Source organism: Lutra lutra, chromosome 1, assembly GCF_902655055.1.
Source record: "Lutra lutra chromosome 1, mLutLut1.2, whole genome shotgun sequence".
Classification (NCBI taxonomy): Eukaryota; Metazoa; Chordata; class Mammalia; order Carnivora; family Mustelidae; genus Lutra; species Lutra lutra.
The window spans coordinates 180,645,429-180,667,492 of NC_062278.1; the positions used below are offsets into that span (position 1 = coordinate 180,645,429).

General features: G+C 38.2%; 1 protein-coding gene across 16 annotated transcripts in view; it reads right to left on the reverse strand.

The window, feature by feature from the left end:
- CHL1 (cell adhesion molecule L1 like) overlaps positions 1 to 22,064 on the reverse strand; it is a 211,491-nt gene that overhangs the window by 153,115 nt on the left and 36,312 nt on the right. For 4 of the 16 annotated variants that reach the window (XM_047746634.1, XM_047746527.1, XM_047746645.1 and 1 more), the window contains exon 2: positions 10,194 to 10,275. The exons of the other annotated variants lie outside the window; for them this stretch is intronic. The gene's annotated coding sequence lies outside the window, so the exon portion shown is untranslated. The remainder of the gene's footprint in view (positions 1 to 10,193; positions 10,276 to 22,064) is intronic. 16 annotated transcript variants of the gene reach the window in all.

Below are 22,064 nucleotides of genomic sequence, written 5' to 3' on the forward strand. Positions count from 1 at the left end.
CTATTCAGGAAAGGATATGGATATGATTTTGATCAGAGAGCATTTTTTTTTTTCCAAGACTATTCCTTCCTTTCTCCCTTCATCCATTCACTCACCTGATAATTACTGAGCACCTACGAGGTGGCAGGGATTTTCTTTCTTTTTTTTTTTTAAAGATTTTATTTATTTATTTGACAGAGAGAGATCACAAGCAGGCAGAGAGGCAGGCAGAGAGAGAGGAAGAAGCAGGCTCCCCGCTGAGCAGAGAGCCCCATGCAAGGCTCGATCCCAGGACCCTGAGATCATGACCTGAGCCAAAGGCAGCGGCTTTAACCCACTGAGCCACCCAGGAGCCCCTGGTAGGGATTTTCTAATACCTGAAGAAAAATGTTACAAGTTTTTGTCCAAATCGAGCTTACATTTTAGTAAGGGGAAGAGAGAAAATAAGCATGTAAATAAAAAGTAATAAGACTGCTGGGAGTATTAAATATTAACTGAAGGATGAAGAAATGTGTTTCTTAAAATACTGTATTATTGGATTCCATTAGTGGGTCACAAAAATCCAAAACAAACTAACTTCATTAAGCAGAATTTATTGGCCTACAAACAAAAACTAGAGGAAAAGCAGAGGGACCTCTGGATTCAGGAACCCAAACACCATCAAAGTTATCTTGCTTTACTGTTGTTTCTGTCTTGCTTGTATGCGGCATCATTTGCTGTGACCAGCTGTTACTCCAGCTTGAGTTTACTAAATCTCCAGCGAAAAACTCCTCATGACCAAATTTGCATTACCTGTCCCACCTCTAGACTATGGGGCTATGGAAACATGCCTGCCTCATAATTTGATATATATACCCCCTTATGACCAGGGCAATAACGGTAATGTTAGTAATAACTACGGAGCTTTTACCATATATAAAATTTAATACAGTTAAATAATTTATCTACTAAAAAACAAACTCTAAGTATTATCATCTCCTCTTTACTGATGAAAAAACTAAGGCTTGAGGAGATTAACTTGCAAGAGCACCCATTAATAGTATATATACTGAAGGTCAAATTCAAGCCCACTTAAATCAGATCTCCAAACCACACACTCATAACCACTGGATAATTAGGCCATACTAATGGTGGTGACTATATAGTTATATCATAATAACTCTAATTATTTCATTACCTTAATTAATCCATGCTAATCGGTCATCCAACCAACATGAAGGCATGATTAATTGGGCACTCACAAATGAAAAGCATATCCATACAGAGGCTGACTAAATGGGAAATATTGTGAGGAAAAAAATAGCAAGGGAAATCAACGTGAAATACTATTTATTGCTACAATCCTTGAAACCAATCAGATAATGATTGACCAATTTAACCAAACCTAATTCATGTCGGGGTTTGCATGCTTCCTCTCAGTTGAGTGGGGTCTAGAGTACATTTGAAAACCTGTGAGGCACTGTGAAGTGTGTACTAGTCCAAAATTTGGGGGGAAGAAAATGAAATTCCAATTCAATAAATATGCAGTTGACCTTGAGTAGGTCCACATCTCCATTTTCTAACCTGTAGTGTGGTGACAGGAGCACTTAGGCTACCTAGTTAATTCATTTAATACGTATCCCTTAAGGGTAAGATATAGATAAACATGAAAGCACTTAGACTGTTAATCAAGCAAAACAAAGCAGTGAGGTTTTAAAATACCAAATAGAAAAAATACACATCTGTATTCTTTCTTCATCTGTGACACTACAAAAAAGATTAAACATTTAACAAAATATGGTCAATAATAAACTTCGCAAAGCTGAAACGACTGTAATTTAAATGAAGTGTAAAGATGTCCCAATCAAAACAAGTATTTACATATTTAAATAACTAACAAGGTATAAAATAAATCATTTTCCCCTTTCTGGATTTAGAAATTTTATAAAATTTTATTTTGACCAAAATAACTTTAGAAGAATTCTTAAGTATTTAATAAGGGAAGTAGAAAACACTTTCTTCGTGGTCTTTCTAGATGTAATGGTTGAAAACTTCGGCTTGAAACCTCATTTTTTATCATTTTATTTTACAGTCCTTAGATTTCAATTCCTAACTCAGCTTGATATTTTTAGTTGGAAAACTAAATTCATTTTAAATAGGACTGTAAAATTGTGACAATTACAAAGGGAATGATTTGAGAAACCAGCCATAATGGGAAATTAAATGTCCCACCGAAACACTTTAAAGGCCTTTTAGCAGAAGAAATGTGTGCTATAATATTTAATCAAGATAACAGAAACTTCTAAAATGTGGATTAAAGAAATGCAAGTCAAGTTGCTAAAAAGTGGAACTGTATTTATCTTCCAAGCCCACTTCCCCAGTACAAATTAAAACCACAATGAGATACCACCTCATACCAGTCAAAATGGCTAAAATTAACAAGTCAGAAAACAACAGATGTTGGTGAGGATGCGGAAAAAGGGGAACCCTCTCATACTGTTGGGGGGAATGCAAGCTGGTGCAGCCACTCTGGAAAACAGGGTGGAGGTTCCTCAAGAACTTGAAAATAGAGCTCTACCCTATGACCCAGCAAATGCACTACTGGGTATTTTCCCCCGAAGATACAAATGGAGTGATCCGAAGGGGCACCTGGCCCCCATGTTTAGAGCAGCAACGTATGCTGTACCAAGAAAGGGAGACTATATTGCACAGGATGCTTAAGATGCTTTGATGTATTTCTTCCTTCCCCTTCCTTCTCCTGCTTTCTCTTGCCTCTTTGCAGTGAGTGTTGTGGTGTATGTAGAGGCACTAATTTTTGATCTGTTGTGCATGAGGCTTCCTTCCACTGTAGGATCATTTATGATGGGCTAAATTAGCCTTTGATCAGAACCTCTGATTTACTTCTTGATTCTCAGCTTCATCACTGGGCTCTCAAATGTGTCTGCTCCCGCTGCCCTCCCCAGTTCAGCCGGTGATAGCAGTGATGTATGTCATTGGTTTGTTTCTTCTCTGAGGCCTCAAATATTTGCAAACGTGTGCAGTTCAATAAAAAAAATGCTGTTTAGGGGGAGATGCCTATGATTTGTGTCAATGTTATACATGATATTTTCCCCCAACATGAATTGCCTTAGGGCAAAAAGGGCATTTTGTTGAGAAAACACAATTTTCTCTCCTCAATGGATTTCACTGTAAGTCATTTGTTTGGTTGCACTACATAATTTCATGGATATCTTATTTGTGCAGTGTGTCATGTTACTACTTGAATCCTTTTAAATAACAATATAAGATCCAAAGTGTCCATTTATTAAAAAGATCATGCAAGTTGTCCTGGGTTTCAGTGTCTCTTTGTCTTGAATATGAGAATGGTCATTTTACTTCAGTCTTCCCTCTGCAATGAAATAGTGACTGTTTTCCTACTGATAAAGGACTCTGCCTTCTGAAATTACTGAGAGGGAAACAGTAAATTTAAAAATTAAGAAATGGCTGTAAGACTGAATCCAACCCCATCAAAATCTTAAAAACCAACAGGCTCGCAGTTACAACAAAAATCTGCAAAAGGATCACAGACCTGGGCTTACAAACAGAATTTTCCACACACTGTTCATTCTGTGATCATTTGATTTTCAGGTGCCATTTCCCTAGTGACTTAAAATCTTCCTAAAGCATTTTAACAGCTTATCTATATATCCTAGCTTCCCTTTGGAACCCTCACTGAGTTTTCCTCCCTTGGAGATCACATTTATTTGTGTACATGATTTGAGTGAAAGCAAATCCAATAAGACTCCAGTTGAAACAAACGTATTTTTGGCACCTCAATACTGAAATTATGTATGCATATTGGAGATGGTCCAAAGAACAGCCAAGAGAATGATGAAGGGAATGGAGTGCTTGGCTAAGGAAGAAATGTAAGGCTTCTAAATGTCCCAGAGTGGGTAAACAACAAAAAAGGAACATAACAGCTCATAAATATTTAAAAGGTGTAAACATCAAATATGGCTAGGGATGATTAATTCTGGACAAGGGCACAGAGTTAGTTCTGATTATATCATTGTAAAGAAAGGGGGGGGACAAAAAAAAGAAAAGAAAAAGGATACGTTTAGTATCATTTTGAAACATGAAACATTATTTATGCAAAATATTCTAGCATCTAATGGGATCTTATCACTTTTGAATATCCCATTTCAAAAGATGCTGAGAAATTAACACGTAATTATGCAAAAGAAGAGAACTTTTTTCTGAAGAAGTTAATTTTACTTATCTTCCACTTAGGCTTTTTTTAAAGATATAATTAATTAATTAATTAGTTAATTAATTAATTTAAAAGAGTGTGAGCAAGGGGAGGAGGAGAGGGACAGAGGATCTCAATCATACTTGGACTTCTGAATTGGGGCTTGATCTCATGACCCTGAGATCATGACCTATGCCGAAATCAAGGATTAGATACTTAACCGACTAAGTGCCTTACCACTTAGACTTTCTTGAGAGAGATTTCCATTTTGCAGAATACTCTTTCCATAAAACCTCATGCTTCTACTTCCTAGTGGTCCTAAAGTGAATTAGCCATATGCCAATGATGAGACCAGGTCCCACTTAGCCAGGTAAGGAAATCAGAGAGAGGAGACTTAAGGGGACATTAAAATTTATCAGAAACCAAGTCTGAGACTAGAAACTCCTAAGATGATTGTCTACATTATAGAACCTAGAAAAGCAAGCCTGGAATTTAGCATAGAAGGTGCCCAAAGCAGCCAGATGTAGAAGAATGAAACTGGGGGCTCCTGGGTAGCTCAGGTCATGATCCCAGGGTCCTGGGATTGAGCCCCACTTCAGGCTCTCTGCTCAGCAGGGAGCCTGCTTCCCCCTCCCTCTCTCTGCCTGCCTCTCTGCCTACTTGTGATCTCTGTCAAATAAATAAAATCTTAAAAAAGAAGAAGAAAAAGAAGAAGAAGATTGTAACTGGACCATTTCCTTAAACCATACACAAAAATAAACTCAAAATGGATGAAAAGACCTAAATGTGAGACAGGAATCCATCAAAATCCTAGAAGAGAACACAAGCAGCAACCTCTTTGACCTTAGCCACAGCAACTTCTGGCTAGACACGTCTCCAAAGGCAATGGAAACAAAAGCAAAAATGAGCTCCTGGGACTTCATCAAGATAAAAAGCTTTGCACAGTGAATAAACAGTCAATAAAAATAAAAGAAAACCAACAGAATGGGAGAAGATAATTTGTAATGTGTTATCAAATAAAGGGTTAGTATCAAAAATCTATAAAGAACTTACCAAACTCAACACTCAAAACCAAATAATCCAGTCAAGAAACGGGCAGAAGACATGAACAGACATTTCTCCAAAGAAGACATACAAATGCCCAACAAACACATGAAAAACTGTTCAACATCACTCAGCATCGGGGAAATACAAATCAAAACCACAATGAGATACCACCTCGCATCGGTCAAAGTAACTAAAAGTAACAAGACAGGAGACTATGAATGTTGGTGAGGATGTGGAGAAAGGGGAACCCTTCCTACATTGCTGACAGGAACACAAGCTGGTACGTACAACCGCTCTGGAAAACAGCATAGAGGTTCCTCATAAAGTTAAAAATAGAGCTACCTTATGACCCAGCAATCGCACTACTGGGTATTTACCCAAAAGATACAAATGTAATGATCCAAAAGAGCACCACCCCCCAATGTTTATAGCAGCAATGTCCACAATAGCCAAACTACAGAAAGAGCCCAGATGTCCACCCACAGATGAATGGGTAAAGAAGTGGTATGTATACGTATGTATAAGCACACACAAACACACTCACACAGGAACATTACTCAGCCTGCAAAAAAAATGAAATCTTACCATTTGCAAACCATTTGCAACGACGTGGATGGAACTAGAGGGTATTATGCTAATTGAAGTAAGTCAGTCAGAGAAAGACAATTACATGATGTAGAATTTAAGAAACAAAACAGAGTATCATAGAGGAAGAGAGGGAAAAATAAAACAAGATGAAATCAGAGAGGGAGACAAACCAAAAGAGACTCAATCACAGGAAACAAACTGAGTATTCCTGGAGAGGAGAAGGATGGGGGAATGGGGCAACTGGGTGGTGCGCATTAAGGAGGGCATGTGATGTAATGGGCACATGGTATTATACACAACTGATGAAACACTGAACTCTATCTCTGAAACTAATAATACATATATGTTAATTAATTGAATGTAAATAAAATAAAATGTAAACAAATAAAAATTTTTTAAAAAGAAATTGGGGGAAAAAAAATGTCCCAGGAGCAATCTATCAGGATAATGTTACCCTCCCTTCATTCTTCCTCTCCTTTCTTTCTGTCCCCATCTTTATAAAGCATCTAGTACATGCTGGGTTCAATGTTCAGGGTTAACAATGCAAATATGTATTTGAACTGGACACTGCCCTCAAAGACCTATTCATAAGACAAATATGTAAACAGTTAATTGCAACTGAGCTGAGGGCATATAAACACAATTAAAACAAGACAGAGGTAGGATCAGTCAAGTGAGTTGCATTTGTGCACGGTAATAGGGTTCTCCAGAGAAACATGACAAACAAGACATACAGATAGATAGATACAAAGAAATTTATTATATAAAGGAGTTGGCTCACATGATATGGAAGCTGAGAAATCCCATGATCTGTTGTCTACAAGCTAGAGAACCAGCAAAGCCAGTGGTGCAATTCAATATGATTCCAAAGGCTCAAGAACCAAGATAGAGCAGAAGAGGGGCAACCTGGCTCAGAGAACAAATTCACGTTTCTTCTGCCTTTTTGTTCTACTCAGGTCCTCAATGAATTGGATGGTGACTACTCAAATTGGTGAGGGAGAGCTTCTTTATTCAGCCTACCAATTCAAAAGGCTAATGTCCTACAGAAACTGACTCACAGACACACCCAAAAATAATGTTGTACCAGATGTCTGGGAATCCCTTAGCCTCCGTCAAGCCGACAGATAATTCACCACCATATGCAGTGTCTATAGCACACTGCACTGAGAACATTTCAAAAATGAAAGGTTGTTATATCTTGTCCTCTCCAGAGTATAGGAGCCAAGCCCTGACATAACTAAACATGTGAGTGGTCTCTGACAGTGGATCTGGATGCCACTGGAAAATAATCAACACCTTTATGGAAATTTCACAGGCCAGCAAGGGGAGGCAGCTATAATCTTCTCTCACATAATAGCACTTTGCTAAAACGAATTAAAACACTACTCTCTCTCTTACCTCCTAGGGCATGCAGCCTAGTCTCTGATATAATAGAACCCACCGGAGCCCATAAATCAGTGGGAGGAGCAGTGTGTAGAGATAAGCACCATCAACCAGTCTCAGCAGGTGACCCAAGGTGACACACCATATTTAACAAAGCCCATATTTTTTGTGTGACCTTCTGCTTCAAAAATACAGTCTCTGTCATTCAACTGCTTAAGCCTTCTGTTAAGATATATGGATAATATTATCTTTGGATAAATTATATATAGATACAACTGAAATGCATAGGTGAACTTAATCTGCTATGCACAAACTCAAACTCATAAAATTTCTAACACTTAAATTGTAGATTGTGCTATGAACAAATTCAAATAAATCTGGGTGTTGAAAAACAATAAAAAGGAAAAAATTCATATTCATATATTACAGTCTAATCAGAGCCCTGGAAATCATTTCACTTTTTTTTTTTTTTTTTAATTTTTGAGAGGCTCTTTGGAAGGGAGGGGAGGACTCCAAATGAAAAATTTTCAGAAGAAAATTGGTGCTTGAATGTGTGTGGAAGGGGAGAGGAGATGTCCAAGGACTACGACTCCATAAACGCTTCCTGGAAAATACAAAAGCTGAATTTCTCAAACACCCCAAAGAAAACTGATGGCAAGAGAATTGATTTTGTAGAACTAAGTAATAATTTGACCAGTCATCAAGAAAAACACAAGAGGGGCGCCTGGGTGGCTCAGTGGGTTAAGCCGCTGCCTTCGGCTCAGGTCATGATCTCAGGGTCCTGGGATCGAGTCCCGCATCGGGCTCTCTGCTCAGCGAGAAGCCTGCTTCCCTCTCTCTCTCTCTCTGCCTTCCTCTCCGTCTACTTGTGATCTCTCTCTGTCAAGTAAATAAATAAAATCTTTAAAAAAAAAAAAAAAAGAAAAAAGAAAAACACAAGAAAACAAATGTATTTCAATAAAATAAGGAGTGAACTGTTAAGAGTAAACAGATGTTTTGCGGGTTGCCATCCATTTTCATGATGTCAAAAGACGCAATTATTACATCATGACACAACCACAATTAAGATTTCTCATAGTATAGTATAACAACTTTTTAAAAAAATTTATGCCTTAGACATTATATTTCATCCTTTAATTTCTGAAAAGACTTATGTAGGTTTCTTGTGAATTAGAAATTTATTTAGGATGAGATCATGTAGTGTTTTAACACAACAATGTACCCCTCATTACCAATCATCATCAAAAGATCTGATTAATCAGATTTCAAGAAAGGTTTTCTCTAAGAATATGAGTGTATATTGGAAATGCTTTTTAATCATCTAGTAGACCTGCAGATCAAACAGAATTGGAAACCCCGTGCAGGGTAGCCCTCTTGGAGCCAGACCCAAAGGAAGGATCTAAATATAGTGGAAGGACAAAACCACTCCAGTGCATGAGACAAAGAGACCATATTTATTCAAAGCACACACACACAGAGTTCCCTCATAGACTTACTCTTGGAGTAGCCCTCCATTCATTTGGAAAGCTCCTCCTGGTTACCAGGCAATAAGTATGCTAACACGGACTCAGAGTCAAGGTATTTTCATCTGTTTCCACATTATTTTCACCTGTTTCTTCCTTATTTCATAGTTACTAAGATCCTAGTTTACAGCCAGCATATAGAAAGATTCTGCATACACCAGATAATACCTTAATTCTTCAGGAGTATACAGTCTATTAGTAATGATATGTGCTCTCAAGAAAATAAGAATATTATTCTTTCATTCATGTCATTTGGGGAAAAAATTACCTTTTTTCTTGAATCACTTTGTCTTTAAAAACTTGTAATGATACTAATTATTGACATTTACCAAACAATATTATGGACTAACCACAGTGCTACTAAGTGTTACCAAAATAATCCAACTTAACCTGTACCTATAGGCAATTATAATTATTATTATTTCAGTTTTATAAACTAGAAATGGAGGTTTAAAAGGGCTGAAATAGCTTCCCTATAACCACATCGCTGTTTGTCTGGCCTTGGAAAGTGGATTTTTCTCACTCTTCCAAACTCTTTGAAATTAGTTATAATTCAGCCTGGTACTGCACAAAGAATTTGGAAAACAAAACAAAAAAACTCCAAAGGAGGATTCAGGTCAGATTTCACATTGATCCAAATCCAAGGGACAGTTACTAAAGCTGAACCCTTTGGACCATGAAGGGGTGAGCTCTGTTTGACCGATGAAAATACAGGTTTTCTCACTAAAACTTCGAGCCTCCTAAGAAGCCGACCTTCTCAGATCCCAATGGTGAAATTCATTTTCTATAAAAAATGATGTTTAGGTAAATACCAGGATTCAACCTTCAAATATGCCAAGAGGTCAGCTCACTGAAAAATAACTTTTAGTTAAGGATTTTGCCCTTTCAAAAATAAGCCAGCATTTTAATGAACCTTAACAACAACCACCACCATCCTCACATGTTGTATACCTGTCCATACCCTCTGTCCCTCCCTCTGGCTACACTCTTCTATCATGCTTTGCAATAATTAAATGCATTCAAAAATGCATAAAGCAAATAATTAAGAAAAACATCCCTTTTTAATTAAATTTATTTTTTTAATAAACATATAATGTATTTTTATCCCCAGGGGTACAGGTCTGTGAGTCGCCAGGTTTACACATTTCACGGTACTCATCATAGCACATACCCTCCCCAATGTCCATATCCCCACCACCCTCTCCCGTCCCCCCGCCCCCCAGCAACCCTCAGTCTGTTTTTTGAGATTAAGTCTTTTATGGTTTGTCTCCCTCCCAATCCCACCTTCTTTCATTTTTTCTTTTCCTACCCCCCAACCCCCCACATTGCATCTCCACTTCTTCCTATCAGGGAGATCATATGATAGTTGTCTTTCTCTGATTGACTTATTTTGCTAAGCATAATACCCTCTAGTTCCATCCATGTTGTTGCAAATGGCAAGATTTCATTAAGAAAAACATCCTTACCGGTAAGTTAAGTTCCCCTTAAGTTGCACTAGGGTATGTCTGCAGTATTAAGACAGGGTCATTGTTTGCAGTTTTAGAGTACCTAGAGATAGATTTGAAAGTTGTAATTATGGAGATAATTTCCATCAAAAAAAAAAAAAAAAAGACCACTTTTAGGGGCTCCTGGGTAGCTCAGTCCGTTAAGTGGCTGACTCTTGATTTTGACTCAGGTCATGATCTCAGGGTCCTGGGATGGAGCTCTGTATAGAGGTCCATGCTCAGCTGGGACTCTGCTTGAGGATTCTCTCTCTCCCTCTCCTCCCTGCACCCCCCCACCGCTTGCACACACCCATGCTTTCTTTCTAAAATAAATAAATATTCCTTTAAAAATTTTTTTAAAAACACTTTTAAATTCATGTTTATCTTTTCTCAGTTAAAAAAATATTGGTTTAATTTTTCTTTCTCTCCACCCCCCCAAAAAATTTCCCAAATGCCTGAACAATAACACTATTCTGTTGCTATAAAGAGACATCCTACAGATTCTTATCTATGAATGAATGAAGCAGAAAGGACAGAGATGCAGAAAACAGTCACATAATTACACTTCTCATTGAAAAAGTTACTGACATGTCTTCTCTCACAAATTCAAGTATTTTGCAACAGGCCACAGTACACAGGAATTTTCTACTTGGCACTCCTCCATGACCTGCTCTTCGTAATAGCCACTTGCTTTTGTCTGAGGCTATAACCAATGTGTCAACATAGAACAGTAGAGCCTAAAACGATGAGTGCTCTCTCAGGAAGCTCTCTCCAAGACCAGAACTCAATGAATTACACAGTTAACATAAGCCTTCAATTCAAGAGACCAGCTCTAATCCAGGTGTGCTAATTCCAAGGCTCTCATCTCTTTAAAAAATCAGCATAAGGAATAAGAGAAGTGTTTCAACCAATACACATAATCCGTTTACTGTTAATTCCTGGATGATTTGAGGATTGGCTCTCAATCCCTAAAAGATTGCTTATAAGCCTTTTTTCAGATGCCGTTCTGTCGAGCATAAGGACAGTCAAAAGAGTCAAAGAACTGGTTTTGCATACCAGTTGTCATAACTTAACGAGCATCATTCAGAAGAGCTAAATTCTATCCAGTAATTCTAACTCATTCTGGTAGAAATTACTAATTAAAGATAATTATAAAACTACAATATTTTTGGCTCTACAAAAGAGAAGAATGGTTAAAATATCCAAGCAATTCAATTCCCTTTCTTTGCATTATTTGACAGTATCTTTGGCCTTAATCCAAAAGCTGTTGCCAAAAAGTTATAAACAGATTGTAATCTTTCACAGAGAACTTCACACCAATACACTGAAAAACAAATTCTACCCTGGCAAGTGTAAGAATAGTCCCGACTGCTGTCCAATTGACCAAGTGACACACTGCACAGACTGTGCCCTGTCTACTTTGGTTTAGTGACCTCATTGCAAACCCTTTAGGCCTACTTTTGACACCATTATTTTTTGCATTATTGTAACACAGAGATTTGTTTACGGAAGACTAACAATGCATAAAACAACATTTACTATGGCTCCTAGTCAGTGGGTCCATGGCACACATTGCTAGAGTATTACTGCATTTATTGAGTTCTACAGGCAAACAGAAGAGTTTGACCTTACTAGAGGAGCACAGAAAATCACCATCATTTTGTTGTGTCCAGCATCTTCTGTGTGTTACAGCCGTCATTCAAAAGGGAAAGGAAGAAACGAAATATTTCCCCATGTTGATTAAGAATGGGATCTGCTGATGTCCTGTCCCACCGAGTGAGGCTGAACTTAAATGATGTGATGTAGAACGTCCTCTGTCTATCCCAGGGATAAGGAATGTCACACGTCGGGTATTTGTATAGCCAGGGGGCCATGTTTATAGGTCCAATATTAAATCTCTCTGAGATGTCTCTCCAAAACCCATTCATGTCATACAGGCCCTGCAGGGGGCTTTTCCCAATGGCTTCCACCTTTTTAACACTCTCAGGGGCACCCATGACAACAGGGATCAGTGCCCGTGCTGAATTAGCCACCCTCTCACTGAGCATTTTCAAGACTGTTGTTTGGCATTAGGCATGAAGACTGTAGCTACTGATCAGACTTATTTGTATGCTCACAGCAACAGCATATGCCTGCTGAGCTCTCATCTGCTTCATTCGACTTGGGTTGAGAAAGCATTCCCATTAATCATGGATATAAGTTCTTTGTAATTAATCCCGTCACCGTGTGTGTGTGTGTGTGTGTGTGTGTGTGTGCGCGCGTGGGCGCGCGCGCGCGGGCACAGCATGGATGAATATAAAGGATTATCTCTTATTATTAGGGCTTGCATTATTTTATGTTACAGGTATATGATCTCTAAAATGGGGTACACAGACAATCCTTTAGAATGCAACACTTTTATATATGTGTGTGTGTATATACACATATATATATTTGAAATTATAACATATTAAAACCTTTATGTTGACATTAAAATAATTATATATACATCTATGAGTGTACATGCTATTTTAAAATCATTTTATCTCACTTCTAATTCTTGTTTCCTTTTCTGTTTTCTTGTAGTAATATTTAGCATACTCTGTGTCTGGACAATTGGGATATGCATATATTGGAGGTCTAGGCTCAACCAATTTAAGTGATGAGTATGCACACACACACACAACCATACAGTAGTCTAAGAAAAGGTCTTTCTCGTTTTACTTTTATGGTATTTATCAGGATATATAATTCTTTGAATTTATTTAATCTACAAGACTTCTTCCTTTCTCCCACCATCATTGATAGATAGCAATATCTTATTTTCTATTCTTAGCAAATAGTTCTTTGTTGCTTTTTCCAAAGTCCCTAAGTTTCCTCTACTCAAGAGATTTGAATAAATATACCTACCAAATGCAAAGGCGGGGGGGAATAGAAAAACTGACGGGAAAAATCTAAAGAATTTTGAAGTATATTAAAGCAAAATGGGCCTTTAGGCCCTTGTTGGTTGGTTGCTTTTTTACTGAGGGAAGAAAAAAGCATGAATGAAAAAAATATATAAATACACAGTGCAGGTATATCAAATGAAACTGCACTCAAGGAAACAAAACTCAGAATGAAAGAAAAAGCACGCTAGAGAAAGAAATGGAACTTCCTCAAAAGCAAAAGGCATTCAATGTGGTAAGGTGGGAGCGCCTAGTTGGCTCAGTTGGTTAAGCGACTGCCTTCGACTCAGGTCATAATCCTGGAGTCCCAGGATCAAGTCCCACACCGGGCTCCCCTCTCAGCAGGGGTCTTCTTCTCCCTCTGACCCTCCTGCGCTCTCTCTCTCTCACTTTCTCTCTCTCAAGTAAATAAATAAAATCTTTTTTTAAAAAATTAAAAAAAAAAGGTGAGAAAGTGGATGAAGTTGGTCTACTCAGTGAATAGTACACCTGTGGCAACAGCTCTGAATCAGGTAATCAGGTAAACTCAGGTTCTCAAGCCTTCCTAATATGGACATCTTACTGCTGGGGTTATTTAGTATTTGAAAATAGTATTTTCCACACAATGTGGCCCCTGAAAGCAAAGCAATGACTTCATCAGGTGCTTAGCGAAAGAAGTGTTGATCTCTTCCAATCCTGGAGGAAAAGTTGGCTACATAAGAATTATTTGGAGATAATATATCACTTTTCTACATGGCACCTTGCTAGCATATTTTTAAGGTGAATTCTCTTTACTTACTGAATTTATAACATATTATATGTAAATTGCAAAGGCATTCTAGACAAAATTAACAAAGGACCAAATGGTTGTCATAATATTCTTGCTAGTTTTCACTCTGTATTTTACACAATAAATCTTGAGTTCAATGAAAGCACATTTCAACTATTACTGTAACCCCAGGGTCACTGCCTGGCCCCATAATGAAGCTTAATAAATACATTTTGGGTGAATTAATGATTGAATGTATGAAAGCTACACATACCAAAAAAACAAACAAACAAACAAAAAATAGCACTAACTCACTCAATCTGACAGTCACGGGTATGACTGTCACAACACCATTAGGGGAGGAGTCACCACACTACCGCCACTGTGCCTTTCAAAAGGGACACTGTAACATACAAAAAAAAAGAGATAGAGAAGCTGAAAATAAAGTGTGTCCTTACTCCCTGTGTGACTTCAGGCTAATGACATAACCTGTTGGAATGTCAATGGTCTTAAAAGTAAATAAGAGATAATGGTATCTATCTTGCAGGATAGGTTTGAAGGATAAGGACTAGCTTGTATAAAATGCTTAGTTCAGGGCAGGGATCTAGAAGGGCAGTAACCAGAGAGGCAGCACAGATCCCTGTTACCACCCAGAGGCAGTCAAGGAGGCTGGGAGGAGCACTTGATCAGACATCACTGAAACTCCGTCAACGGGAAGAAACCACACTGCCCCAAATGGTGACACAGGAACCTTGATAAATGCTCTATAAGCCACATGTGCAAGCAGTTACAGATCTTATTCTCGTAAGACAGAAAAGGATTTCTTCAACAATGTTTTTCAAGCTTATGAGTTCCTTAAGCCCAGTTGGGGGTGGTGGTGGGGGGGGGGAACTCTTTAATTTTTGCCTCCCTAGTACTCAAGCACAGTGGCTGTCATAGTGTCAAATATCAGTTGCTTAATAAATGTACATCGAATGAAAATACCTATTCTGTATGTTTGTGTTGTGTGTGTGCGTGTATACAGTATATGTATGTATTTGGAATCAAGAGTGGCTATTTTTTTCTGTTTTTATTTTCCTTTATTTTAAAAATGTACCTAATCTCAATTAATCTTCAAAACACTGGAGATGGTTTAGTGATTTTACACAGACTGAGAGCACCTCAGCTTTCAGTCAATATTTGGGTCAATATTCTTAAAAAACAGGGATTGAACACACCTCTCATCCTCTCATCAACAAGCATGTACCTGGCAGGAATGAGCTCTTGATTTGAATAGTTGAAGTCCATATGCTCAAAATGTGTACCAAGATGCTCATTTTGATTCTTTTGAATGAATATAGTATCTTTTAGAAAGAAAATGACATATGATTCATATAATATTCCTTAGAATATAAGCTGGTAGCACAGTAAAAATGAGCAGACAACAGAAATTCTTCAATATGCTTAACATAAAATGATGCACAATAAAACAAGAATTGGGAAAACTAAATCAATAGCAAAAGTTGCTTTGGACAATGATTTATAAGCAAATCTCCTTATACAAGCAATATGAAAATGCTAAATTTTGTACTATATATTAGCTAACTAGAATTTAAATAAAAACTTGGGGAAAAACCTTGAGTTTGTTCCTATGAATATATTTGAAGGGATACTCTGGAAGAAAATAGACCCTGATAGTTCTGACTACTATTTCAGCATGTGTTTACTCAAAACAATACTGACCCCCCGCTAAGGGTCATATATGATTTTTCTTCTAACATTAATTGAAGACCTACTTTGTGTTGCACGTTGTACTAAATAATTTATGTGTTATTCACAAGTGCCCTCTAAGTTAGGTACAACTGACTCTAATTTTATAGAAGATGCACTGAATCCAAATAGATTATGGAGCCTGGATAAGGTCATGATGAGAGCAAGTGGCACAGTCATGATGGGAACCTGTCCATGTAACTGGAAGGTCATGGCTTTATCTACACTAGCCTGACTTCCTTATTCCACCATTCAGGTAATATACCTTCAGTTTGAGAAAAGGACTACCTGGTAGTTATTTTTTTTTTATGATCTTAAATAAATAAAAAATATATACTTTTTGAAGTCATACATTTATCTATCATAAGGAGGCTAAAGCATCATGTAGAGAAATTTGCAAAGAATATTCCAGGGCAAGTCAGAAGACCATGTGAATTTTATTGCTAGCTCTATCATTAACACTGCTTATTAACAGCAAGTTTATTAGCCAATTTAGGTCTCAGTAGCCTCATTTACAACATGAGAATGCTGACAATTATTTTTTACAGTTTCTTTTTGCCTTAAAAGTTTATGACTACAGTAAAGGAGTGCTGGGTGACTCAGTCGGTTAAGCAGCCAACTCTAGATTTTGGCTCAGGTGGTGATCGCAGGGTCCGGGGATGGAGCCCTGTGTTGGGCTCTATGCTCAGCGGGGAGTCTGCTTGAGATTCTCCCTCTCCCTCTGCCCCTCTCCTGCTCATGTGTGCTTGAGCTCTCTCTTTCTCTCTCAAATAAATAAATAAATCTTTAAAAAAAATTGCAATTACAGGAAAAAATTGCTCTGATAATGGGGCTGAAAGAGTAGGGCAAATAAAATATTAGAGAAGGTGGGGTCATCAATGTTTATACAAGAGAAGACTAAATGATTAGAAATCCAAACTGTGGAAAGATGAATACACAAAACAGATAGATCAAAATGAATAAAATCTTGAAAGATACAGATGAGGTGAATATGATTAAGTTTTCTATGACCTTGGACTTTTATAACTTAAAGGAGGAGAGATTCCCTCAGAAATAAATTGAGAGTAAATCATATACAATAGAATTCTATTACCATGACAGGTCATGAATGTCAAAGAAATACCTAGCTTCCGGAAAGGTTGAGACCTATTTTTGGCAAGTGAACTCAGAGTTTATTAACAAAGAGCAGGGTTGGGGCACCTGGGTGGCTCAGTGGAGTAAGCCTCTGCCTTCGGCTCAAGTCATGATTTCAGGGTCCTGGGATAGAGCCCCACGTCAGGCTTTCTGCTCAGCAGGGAGCCTGCTTCCCCTTCTTTCTCTCTTTGCCTGCCTCGCTGCCTACTTGTGATCCCTGTCAAATAAATAAATAAAATCTTAAAAAACAAAACAAAACAAAACAAAACAGAGAGCAGGGTTTATACCCTACTTTAAGTATTTGAGACTCTGCCATTTGAGAACATCGTGGAGAACCAATATACCTCTCAAGAACCCTTCACTTCTCTGTGGATGGCTGACCTCTTAGAAGGACCTGGATCTGACCAATGCTATCAATTACACACCAGAACTTTGGAGTTTTGAGCCAGTCCCAGTGTGCAGCACACAGCAGTGATCAATAAATACTTTTTTGAATGAATGAGCTCAGCCACTTCCTAGCTGTGTCACCTTGGGAAAATTATGCAACTCCTCATTTTCTCTGCAATCAACTGTGGGCAGAATTTATTCCAAGAGGTGAGGATCAATGTGACTAATCTCCTACAGGACCCCCTACAGGAATCCCTCTCAGAGAGGAAGGTTTCTCATAAGAGTTTATGGCAGTTTCTTATAGCAAAATACCAGTGGTAGAGCAGGTCCTGGGGCCACAGGCCACATCTATAAGGCACAGGCCCCTCATGGTACCATCTCTAGTCTTCCAATCATGAATACCCTTCCAACCCTGGAGAGCAAGATTCCACCACATTACCTAGTCTAACCACAAAGCTTGGACTAGACCCCCATGACACCAAGAGAGAAGCTGTTGTTTTTCCAAATCATACAACTTAAAAGCCCCATCTACCAGAGGCCAGAGTCCCACTTATGTACCTCTTCATCCCCTGTTTATCACCTTGCTGTGCAATAGGGAGGAACATTCTCCATTTTCTCTATTCTGTCGACTGTGCTACATCAAATGAAATTGTGTTTGAAAGGGTTTTGAAAGTAGTAAGCAAAAATGTCAATGTTTTACATTAAGAATAAATTAAATAGATAATCTTTTAGATCTCAAACAGGATCTAGCTCTGATTTTATATTACTTTCTAATGCAACTGTAGATTGTCTCCCCAGGAAGTACAAATGTCCATAACAAATCTGCAATTCTCAACACGACTGACTGAGGACCACCTTGCTTTTGTATATGATCCAAAACGTATCTGATGATAATCTCATAGATCAGAAAAGCAAAGCTCTCCTTTTGACTAAAGCCTGATCAAACCAGGTGTTAGCGGACAAGCTAATACCAAGGTCAGGCTCATTTAGTAATGATAATAGGATACATTTATGTGGGGCTTGCTGTATGCCAGGCACTGCTCTGTTTTATATTTTATGAATTCAGTTTATCCTTACAGCACTATGAGGTATACACTCTTTGGTTTTTAAGTTCCTCATGTTAAAGAGAAGAAGACAATGAGGCACAATGAATTTACATATTGCCTATGATTACAAAGCCATTTCTCCAGGATACAGCTTTATAACTGTGATGGTCTTAAATACTGCCAAAGGTATTGTCACAGCATCAGAACATTTTAAAACCAGTTCTTGCTCTTTAGGGCTGCAAATTTAGTGACCACACATATTTTCGTATTTTCTTTTTTTTTTTAAGATTTTATTCATTTATTGGACAGACAGAGATCACAAGTAGGCAGAGAGGCAGGCAGAGAGAGAGGAGGAAGCAGGCTCCCTGCTGAGCAGAGAGCCCGATGTGGGGCTCAATCCTAGGACCCTGAGATCATGACCTGAGCCGAAGGCAGAGACTTTATTCCACTGAGCCACCCAGGCATCCCTATTTTCATATTTTCAATCATGATTAAACAATGGAATTCCAAGTCGTAAAAATTCATACTAAAGTACATATGAAAATTGCCTGAAACTCTTTGAGGCACATTTAGGTATGAAAACGAGTTAACATCGCTATTATTAGGATTTTCTGTCTGAAAGCATCGTATAAGGGCATCTTTGTTCATTCATTCAAGTATTTATTACTTGACTACTCTGTGTCCGGCACTGTGGTCAAGGCCTGCCCATGAATGGAGAGCCCTGTGTCCCTGAAATAAGAACTTGTCCAAACAAATCCTATCCCAGGATATTATTCCCAGTTTCCCGCTTGAGCCATTCCACCTGCTGCTTTGGTCAGAGTATTTGCTCAAACAGCTTTCAAGCCCGGACCGGCCTCCACGGCTGTTGCCGCATTGTCCTATGGACCTTAGAATCCCCGCTTTCCTCTCATCTTCCCCAAAGCACACGTAGGGCTATGCTCTCTAACTCTTCCTCAAAAGAAGGCTAAGTTTCTGTACTTCATATACAGTCCTAATATTTTTCAGTACTGTCTGTATTTTAGTATCGATAGCTACAGTAACAATACTGCAGTGGTCTCACACCACAGGGAACCTTAGGAGACAAACGATTTTCAAGTGGTTTTACTATTCTACCCATGAGAAACTCATTTTTTTACCTACGATGTCATATGAGAAAGGCTTTGAAGGAGATGGCAATTGGTTAAGGTGGATAACTTATGGGTTGGGTTTTTAGCATTTTTTTTGCTTTTTGGGGGGAGCTTTACTATGAGTAAAAAAGGCCCAACTGGGGGTGCCTGGGTGGCTCAGTGGGTTAAAGCCTCTGCCTTCAGCTCAGGTCATGGTCCCAGGGTCCTGGGATTGAGCCGCGCATCGGGCTCTCTGGCGCAGGGAGTCTGCTTCCTCCTCTCTCTCTCTCTCTGCCTGCCTCTCTGCCTACTTGTGATCTCTCTCTCTCTCTGTCAAATAAATAAATAAAAAATCTTAAAAAAAAAAAAAAAGGCCCAACTGTAGAGATCTGGTAAACTACAAAGAGCTAATGTATACACATATATACACACATATGTATCTGTGTATACTTGTCTATGTAAATATACACACATACACATATGCATATATATAATAAAAATCATCTGTCAAAGGTAAAAACTAAGTGCATTTCCTTCCCCAGTTAATTTATCAATATTCACTAGTGCTATACACACACACACCTTTTTATTTATTTATTTTATTATTTTATTTTTTTAAAGATTTTATTTATTTATTTGACAGAGAGAGAGACCACAAGCAGGCAGGGAGGCAGGCAGAGAGAGAGAGAGGAGGAAGCAGGCTCCCTGCGCCAGAGAGCCCGATGCGTGGCTCAATCCCAAGACCCTGGGACCATGACCTGAGCCAAAGGCAGTGGCTTTAACCCACTGAGCCACCCAGGCACCCCCCCCACACACATTTATATACATACAAATATGAAAAGTCATACACTGTATATCTCTACATAAAATTACAAACATTGTACCTGATTGAATAATCTAACACACCATTTTATGTTCTGCTTAAGCCAGTCTTCACACAAGTAGAAAACTAGCCTGAGTTTAAATACATTGATATATGCTCAAACATTAATGTAAAATCATCTTTAGTCACTGTAATTTATAACAATAAAATGTGGTAACAACCTAAATGTTCAGTAATAGAGAAATAATAAGTACCTAGAAAAGACTGTATTAGACAACTTTGTAGTTTTAAAAACTTGTGTTTGCAAAGAATATTGAAAGCTGAGAGAAATTTATGTTATAAAATTAGATGAAATAAAGTACTACAAAATTTTATAAGAAGTATGAGCTCAATTTTGCCAATTAAAAAAAAGGTATGATTCTATAGCTTCATGGGAAGTAACACTAGAAGAGACAAGGAGAGACTGAAGATGATCTAATTTAATAATTTTTAATGATCGGAGCACCTGGGTGGCTGAGTGGGTTAAAGCCTCTGCCTTCAGCTCAGGTCATGGTCCCAGGGTCCTGGGATGGAGCCCCGCATCAGGCTTTTTGCTCAGCGGGGAGCATGCTTCTCCCTCTCTCTCTGCCTGCCTCTCTGCCTCCTTGTGATCTCTGTCAAATAAATAAATAAAATCTTTAAAAAATAATAATTTTTAATGATCATGAATTTTTTTATCAAAATAAACAAGAGAAGATATCAAAATCCTAATTTTTTTCCTCCAAACCTGCATAGTTATTTGAGCTAGGTAAGTAAATGGCTCAAGTTTATAAAGCTATAAAGAAAAGAATGGCATTCGGGTGGGGGTGGGGCTTGCTGTAGGACAGCCGGAGAGGAAACTAAGAAGCTTAGGAAATCAAGGCATAGTCAACAAGACCCATGAAGTTTGAGAGGCTGAAGATGAGGGCAAAGAGTAGATAAAAGAGACTTCGAGGCTAAAAGGTTGAATTGCGATAAAGGTGTGAAGAACTCTGGATGTCTTGCTTAGAGAATTTAATCTTGGAACAGAAGACCCATTGAGTTTTTAGAAGGAAATGACAAGTTCAAATTATGTATCAGGATGATAACTCCATTTCATATCTTTGTATTTTCAGATAAACTCAAGGTTGCAATGATACTGGATGTCTTATTCATTAGGAAGCAAAAAAAAAGGGGAGAAAAGAAGCAACAGAATTGATTTTGTCTAAGATGTCAAGTTCAGCCCTTACCTTAGAGGAAGAATTTTAAGTGCTCCTTGGTTCTTTTCAGAGAAGGTCTTTGTGCAGAGAAGGGAGCAAAGCAGCTTAGAAAATTCTAGATATGTTATAAAGTTCTATGACGGGGAACACAGACACCCACTCTGGTACTCACTAGATGTACCCTTATGTAGGTCACAGCCACCACGAACTTCTGCATCTTCCTTTTTTAAACTGGAGCTACCAAAAATCTGCCTCACCACCCGCACAGTGTGGCAATAAGATTTTATAAATGGTAAACCACGTAACAGAGATAATGTCAATGAAATCAGTATGCCAAAGCAATATGTGCATTCCTATGTTAATGGAGGCATTATTCACAATAACCAAGCTATTAACAACCTAGGTATCTGTTGTTGGATGAAGGGATAAAGAAACAGTGACACACACACACACACACACACACACACACACACACAGAAATGTGATTCAGCCATAAAAAAGGAGGAATTATTGCCATTTGCAACAACATGGATGAACCCAGAGGACATTATGCTATGGAAGTAAGTCAGACACTAAAGTAAAAATGCTGTATGATCTCATTTATGCTTGTGTCATCTGAAAAAGTCAAACTTAGAGAAGCACAGAGTAGAGTGCTGGCTGCCAGGGACTTGGGTGGTGGCATTTATAGAGATGTTGGTCAAAGGGTACAAACGTTCAGT